Consider the following 7,977-nt stretch of genomic DNA (forward strand, 5'->3'; position numbering starts at 1 on the left):
CAATGAGGATGAGTTCAGGCTGAATGCTGTTGAGGCAATGAAGCATCCAAACACATCAAAAGACTGCATGAGTGTTGATATTATTGACTCCCTGGTAGAGGAGATCAACATGGCTGAGAGTCTCGAATCAGAGCTAGAAGACATCTTCAAAGATGTTCAGCTTGATCTGGAGGAATTAGAGGAAATAAAAGAGCCTCTGAAAATTCCTCAAGAAGAGGAGAAACCTCCTAAACCTGAGCTCAAACCACTACCACCATCCCTGAAATATGCATTTCTGGGAGAAGGTGACACTTTTCCGGTGATTATAAGCTCTGCTTTAAATCCACAGGAAGAGAAAGCACTACTTCAAGTGCTAAGGACACTGGTGCACGAAATTGTGATTATCAATGGCGCCAACAACTTGGTACGCACAATTGTAATCTCAACTCTTTATCACAACTTCGCACAACTAACCAACAAGTGCACTGGGTCGTCCAAGTAATAAACCTTATGTGAGTAAGGGTCGATCCAACGGAGATTGTCGGCTTAAAGCAAGCTATGGTCATCTTGTAAATCTCAGTCAGGCGGATTCAAATGGATATGGAGAATTGATAATTAAAAGATAAATAAAACATAAAATAAAGATAGAGATACTTATGTAATTCATTGGTAGGAATTTCAGATAAGCGTATGAAGATGCTTTGTTCCTTCTGAACCTCTGCTTCCCTATTGCCTTCTTCCAATCATTCATACTCCTTTCCATGGCAAGCACTATGTTGGACATCACCGTTGTCAATGCCTACATCCCATCCTCTCAGTGAAAATGGTCCAAAATGCACTGTCACCGCACGGCTAATCATCTGTCGATTCTCGATCATACTGAAATAGGATTCAGTAATCATTTTGCGTCTGTCACTACGCCTAGCACTCGCGAGTTTGAAGCTCGTCACAGCCATCCCTTCCCAGATCCTACTCGGAATACCACAGACAAGGTTTAGACTTTTCGGATCTCAAGAATGCTGCCAATTGATTCTAGCCTATACCACGAAGGTTCTAATCTTGGATTAGAAACCCAAGAGAGTATACTCCAGCTGTTGTCCAATGACTACGTTGAACATCATGTAGATCGCTTTGTGGTTGTCAAGCACGCGACCTTGGCTAAGCGAGTAATGAAGATTGGGTTATTGTCACGGGTTACCCCTTCATTCTGACTTAACTGAATTAAGAACAAAAGTATATCTTGGAGAAGAAGTAGGCATGAATTGAATAGAAAAATAACAGTACTTTGCATTAACTCATGAGGAACAGCAGAGCTCCACACCTTAATCTATGGTGTGTAGAAATTCTACCGTTGAAAATACATAAGAACAAAAGGTCTAGGCATGGCCTAATGGCCAGCCTCCCAAAGCGTGAACATACAAGTTCCAAGATGAAAAGTATGATCAAGTGTGTAAAATACAATAGCAAAAGGTCCTATTTGTAGAAAACTAGTAACATAGGGTTTACAGAAATGAGTAAATGATGCAGAATCCACTTCCGGGGCCACTTGGTGTGTGCATGGGCTGAGCATTGAAGCTTTCACGTGTAGAGACTTTTCTTGGAGTTAAACGCCAACTTTTGTGCCAGTTTGGGCATTTAACTCTAGCTTTTATGCCAGTTCTGACGTTTTGACGCCAGAATTTCTATGCTAACTTAGAACGCCGGTTTGGGCCATCAAATCTCGGGAAAAGTATGAACTATTATATATTGCTGGAAAGCCCAAGATGTCTACTTTCCAACGCAATTGAGATCGCGCCAATTGGGCTTCTGTAGCTCTAGAAAATCCATGTTGAGTGCAGGAAGGTCAGAATCCAATAGCATCTGCAGTCCTTTTTCAGCCTCTGAATAAGATTTTTGCTCAGGTCCCTCAATTTCAGCCAGAAAATACCTGAAATCACAGAAAAATACAAAAACTCATAGTAAAGTCCAGAAATGTAATTTTTATTTAAAAACTAATAAAAACATAATAAAAATTAACTAAAATATACTAAAAACATACTAAAAACAATGCCAAAAAGCGTATAAATTATCCGCTCATCACAACACCAAACTTAAATTGTTGCTTGTCCCCAAGCAACTAAAAACCAAATAGGATAAAAAGAATAGAATATACAATGAATTTCAAAAACATCTATGAAGATCAGTCTTAATTAGATGAGTGGGGCTATTAGCTTTTTGCTTCTAAACAGTTTTGGCATCTCACTTTATCCTTTGAAGTTCAGAATGATTGGAATCTATAGGAACTCACAATTCAGAAAGTGTTATTGATTCTCCTAGTTCAATATGTAGATTCTTGAACACAGCTACTTTATGAGTCTTAGCCGTGACCCTAAGCATTTTGTTTTCCAGTATTACCACTGGATACATAAATGCCACAGACACATAATTGGGTGAACCTTTTCAGATTGTGACTCAACTTTGCTAGAGTCCCCAATTAGAGGTGTCCAGAGCTCTTAAGCACACTCTTTTTTCTTTGGACCACGACTTTAACCGCTCAATCTCAAGTTTTCACTTGACACCTTCACGCCACAAGCACATGGTTAGGGACAGCTTGGTTTAGCCGCTTAGGCCAGGATTTTATTCCTGTGGGCCCTCCTATCCACTGATGCTCAAAGCCTTGGATCCTTTTTCTTTTACCCTTGCCTTTTGGTTTAAAGGGCTATTGGCTTTTTCTGCTTGCTTTTTTTTTCTTTCTCTTTCTCTTTTTTTTTTTCTATTCACTGCTTTTTCTTGCTTCAAGAATCATTTTTATGATTTTTCAGATCATCAATAACATTTCTCCTTTTCCATCATTCTTTCAAGAGCCAACAATTTTAACATTCATAAACAACAAATTCAAAAATATGCACTGTTCAAGCATTCATTCAGAAGAACAAAAAGTATTGCCACCACATCAAAATAATTAAACTATTTTAAAATTCAAAATTCATGTACTTCTTTTTCTTTTTGCAATTTAAAAACATTTTTCATTTAAGAAAGGTGATGGATTTATAGGACATTCATAACTTTAAGACATAGACTCTAAGACACTAATGATCATATAATAAAGACATAAACATAGATAAACTTAAAGCATAAAAATTCAAAAAATAGAAAAATAAGGAACAAGGAAATTAAAGAACGGGTCCACCTTAGTGTTGGCGACTAGTTCTTCCTCTTGAAGATCTTATGGAGTGCTTGAGCTCCTCAATGTCTCTTCCTTGCCTTTGTTGCTCCTCTCTCATGACTCTTTGATCTTCTCTAATTTCATAAAGGAGGATGGAATGCTCTTGGTGCTCCACCCTTAGTTCTCCCATATTGGAACTTAATTCTCCTAGGGAGGTGTTAATTTGCTCCCAACAGTTTTGTGGAGGAAAATGCATCCCTTGAGGCATCTCAGGGATTTCATGATGGGGAATTTCCTCATGTTCTTGTCCATGAGTGAGATCTCTTGTTTGCTCCATCCTTTTATTAGTAATGGGCTTGTCCTCATCAATGAGGATGTCTTCCTCTATGTCAATTCCAGCTGAATTACAAAGGTGACAAATGAGATCAGGGAAGGCTAACCTTGCCAAAGTAGAGGACTTGTCTGCCACCTTGTAAAGTTCTAGGGATATAACCTCTTGAACTTTGATGCCAGGACATTTTGGCCAGTTTCACAGACCTTTTCTTTATGGTTTTAAGGTAGTTTCATGCATTTTCTTAGGAAATAAGCAAGTTTTGGGTAAATAATCACTTACATCTTGATTCAAGCAAATATTGTGAATTTTACATGATTTCATGAGAATTATGCATGAATTAAAGGACAAATTGAATGATGCATGTCTCATAACTTGGATCAGAGCTTTAATGCACTTTATTGCTTGATTTCAGGATAAAGGAAACAAGGAAGAACCACGTTAGTAGCCACATTAGTCTAGCTAACGTGACCACTAACATGGAATGAAAGCTAGCTTGCAACGTTAATGAGAAAAGTGATTTCCAATAACGCCTTCGTGAGCCATCATAGCCCACGTTAGTTGCCACGTTAACTATGTTAACGTGGAAGCTAACGTGGAAGAGAAGTAGAACTCCAACGTTAGTGGTAAAAATAAGTGCCACTAACGTTCCAAAAGGGGCAATTGGCCACGTTAAGAGCCACGTTAACATAGTTAACGTGAGCTCTAACGTGGAAGAAGAAGATGATGCCAATGTTAGTGACACTCACCTTTGTCACTAACGTTGGACTAAGCCCATATTGGCTACGTTAAAAGCCACGTTAACCTAGTTAACGTGGACTCTAACGTGGAGGGAGCAAGAATCACCAACGTTAGTGACATTCACCTTTGTCACTAACGTTGGATTGAGCCCCTATGAGCCACGTTAGTTGCCACGTTAATTACATTAACATGGAAGCTAACGTGGAGAAGAGTGATGATGAGCCAACGTTAATGACACTCACCTTTGTCACTAACATTGGAGATGGCTATCAATACCACGTTAGAAGTCACGTTAACTTAGTTAACGTGAACTCTAACGTGGGAAGTAGGGGCATTCTGAAGCGTTAGTGACAAAGGTAAGTGTCACTAACGCTCTCGAAGATTTGGCAAGCCTACGTTAAAGGCCACGTTAACTATTCTAACGCGAACTCTAACGTAGGGAGAAAGGGGTACTCTCAACGTTATTGAAAAAGGTAAACCCCAGTAACGTTTGCGAATGGCCAAGGGTCAACGTTAGTGGTCACGTTAGTGCCACTAACGTTGAAGTTAATGTGGACCACTTTGGGTTAGGAACGTTAGTGAAAAAGGTGATTGTCACTAACGTTCTCAACCCCACATTTTCACTTAACGTCAACACCACTAACGCCCTAAGCTAAAGTCCCTGACTACTTCACACTTTCTCTGCATGTAAAGCTGAGCCCACTGAAGAAGATAACTATTTCAACTCAGGATCCAAAGGCCCATATCCAAGACTTGAAGAGCCAACTAGAAGATCAGAAGAGTAGTATAAATAGGGAGAGCTTTGAACTAGAAAAGAGAGCTTTTGGGCATTATTAGAATTACTCTCTGTATTTTACTTTCTCTGCACTTCTAGTTTAACTTTCAGAATGTATTCTCTATCTTTGCTTTCCATTCCCAGAGCTATGAAGAACTAAACCTATTTTATTGGGTTAGGGAGCTCTATTGTATTTTGATGGATCAATAATAGTTTTCATAATCCTTCTTCTTTCTTTTCTCTTGATTTTACTAGAAAGCTTTCAATCTTCATCCAATTGAGTAGTTATTTTGGAAAAGAAGCTATTCATACTTGGATCTCTTCTGAACCTTGGAAAAGGGATGAAGAGATCATGACATATAATTCTCCCAATACTTTGATTTGGGGTTTGGGCGGACATGGTGACATATAATTCTCCCAATACTTTGATTTGGAAATACATGTGGTATAATCAGTGACCACACTTCATCTCTTCTCATGAGCAATTAGACCAAGGAATTGGCTATTGATCTGATTTGAGAGATTGAATTACCAAGGAATTGGAATTCAATCACTTAAGATTGCCAAGGAGATCAATGAATGCATTGATTGAGGAAGAGATGAAAATGAACTTGATCCGGAGAATGCAACATCTCCTAAGCCCAATGAATTTCCCATTTCTGATCTTACCCATTCTCTTTACTTATTGCCATTTACTTTCATGCTAAACTTCTCTTCCCCATTTAAGATTCTGCAATTTACTTCCCGTCATTTATTTTCTGCTATTTACTTTCACGCGATTTAATTTCCTACTATTCTCAACTCACTTTCTGCTTAGCTCAACTAGAACATTCTTCCAATTAAACTTGCTTGACCCATCAATCCCTGTGGGATTCGACCTCACTCTACTGTGAGTTTTTACTTGACGACAATTCGGTATACTTGCAGAAGGAAATTTATTGAGAGACAAGTTTCCGTGCATCAAGTTTATGGCGCCGTTGCCGGGGATTGATTTTGTATCAACAATGATTAAATTGGTGGATAACTAGATTAAGCATCTGTTTTTATTTTGTTTGATTTAAGTTCATTTGAGTAATTTACTTTCTGTTTAGCTATTTTCTTCCCTTTCCCCTACCCATTTTCTTAGTTGTTTACAATTCAGTTACTAACCCGCTAACTGCTTGATATATTGCATCACTCACAATAACAGCATTTCTATAGAAATTACTGTCTGCATCTATCTCTCTTGTATTTGCTTTGTTGGTTGTATGACAGGTAGAAGAAGCGGGGCTTCAACTTCCTTTGATTCTGAACCTGAGAGGACCTTCCTTAGATTAAGGAGGGAAGCAAGAGGAAAGAGAGTAGTTGGTACTGAGAAAGAGGAAGAGTACTTTGAACCAGACATGGAGGAGAATATTGAGAACCATCATGAAGAAGAGGCTCACAACCATGGCAGAGAAGGTCCAGCACATCAGGCTGGATAAGAGAGAAGAGTTCTGGGTTTTTACATCAACCCAAACCCAGGAAACTAAGGAAGTAGCATCCAAAGGCCAACCATACATGCCAACAACTTTGAACTAAAGCCACAGCTCATCACCCTTGTTCAGAACAATTGTTCATTTGGAGAAAGTGTCCAAGAAGACCCCAATCAACATCTAACTACCTTCCTGAGGATATGCGATACTGTGAAGTCTAATGGTGTTCATCCTGACACCTATAGACTACTTCTGTTTCCCTTCTCACTCAAGGACAAAGCATCTAAATGGCTGGAATCCTTCCCAAAGGAGAGTTTAGCAACCTGGGAAGATATAGTGAACAAGTTCTTGGCAAGATTCTATCCTCCTCAACAGATCAACAGGTTAAGAGCTGAGGTACAAACATTCAGGCAGCAGGATGGTGAGACTCTATATGAAGCATGGGAGAGGTTAAAAGACTTGACAAGAAGATGCCCGCCAGATATGTTCAATGAATGGGTGCAGTTGCACATTTTCTATGAAGGCCTTTCGTATGAATCAAAGAAGGTAGTAGACCACTCATCAGGGGGATCTCTGAACAAGAAGAAGACCATTGAAGAAGCCATAGATGTCATTGAGACTGTAGCAGAGATTGACTACTTCTATGCTTCTGAAAGAGGCAATACTAGAAGAGTGATGGAGCTGAACAATGTGGATGCACTGCTAGCTCAAAACAGGATGATTACCAAGCAATTAGCTGACCTCACCAAAAAATGGAGAGGAATCAAGTAGCAACAATCACCACTTCAGCAGCAACCCAAGAAGGAGTGAATGAAGAAGTAGAGGGTGATCAGGAACAAGCCAACTACATTGGAAGTTCACCTAGGCAGAACCATGACCCATACTCCAAAACATATAATCCTGGTTGGAGAAACCACCCAAACTTTGGGTAGGGAAATCAGTAAGACCCAGGCCAAGATCAGAGACACCACAAACATGCCAGACAGAGACCATATCAGCACCCACCTAGTAATCCTTTTCAACATCCATATTAAAACCAAACTAGCCATTCTCATCCCTCCAATCTCAACTCACCATCACCATCCGAGGATAGACTCTCAAAGACTGAGACCCTACTCGAGAGCATATGTAAGGAGATTCAAGACAGTAAGATGTTCTGAGAAGAGGTGCGATCCAACATGCAGAATCAAGAGATTGCCATCAAGAAACTTGAGACACAAGTTGGTTACCTACTCCAGCAATCCCCTGCTCATAACCTTGGTAGCAACATTGAGCCAAACCCAAGGGAGGAGTGTCAAGCTATCACCCTCAGAAGTGGTAAGGAGTTGAAGGAGACCTCCAAGAAACCACAAAAGGAGGACCCAACTGAAAGGAATGAGGAACAAGAGGAAGTTCAAGTTCCCATCTCCAATTCGCGTAAAAGGGGAGAAGAGCTGAAGCCATATGTTCCAAGAGTCCCATATCCTCAGCAATTGAGGAAAAAGGGGGATGACAGCCAATTCTCAAGGTTTCTAGAAATCTTCAAGAAACTACAGATTAACATACCCTTTGC

General features: G+C 39.7%; 1 non-coding gene across 1 annotated transcript; it reads right to left on the minus strand.

The window, feature by feature from the left end:
- Window positions 1-6,806: 6,806 nt before the first annotated feature.
- On the minus strand, window positions 6,807-6,913 carry LOC112745045 (small nucleolar RNA R71). The gene has a single exon (XR_003172993.1). It is a non-coding gene; the product is annotated as a small nucleolar RNA R71 (small nucleolar RNA).
- Between the last annotated feature and the right edge of the window lie 1,064 nt (window positions 6,914-7,977).

The sequence above is a fragment of the Arachis hypogaea genome, chromosome 14, assembly GCF_003086295.3.
Source record: "Arachis hypogaea cultivar Tifrunner chromosome 14, arahy.Tifrunner.gnm2.J5K5, whole genome shotgun sequence".
In the NCBI taxonomy this organism is placed as follows: Eukaryota; Viridiplantae; Streptophyta; class Magnoliopsida; order Fabales; family Fabaceae; genus Arachis; species Arachis hypogaea.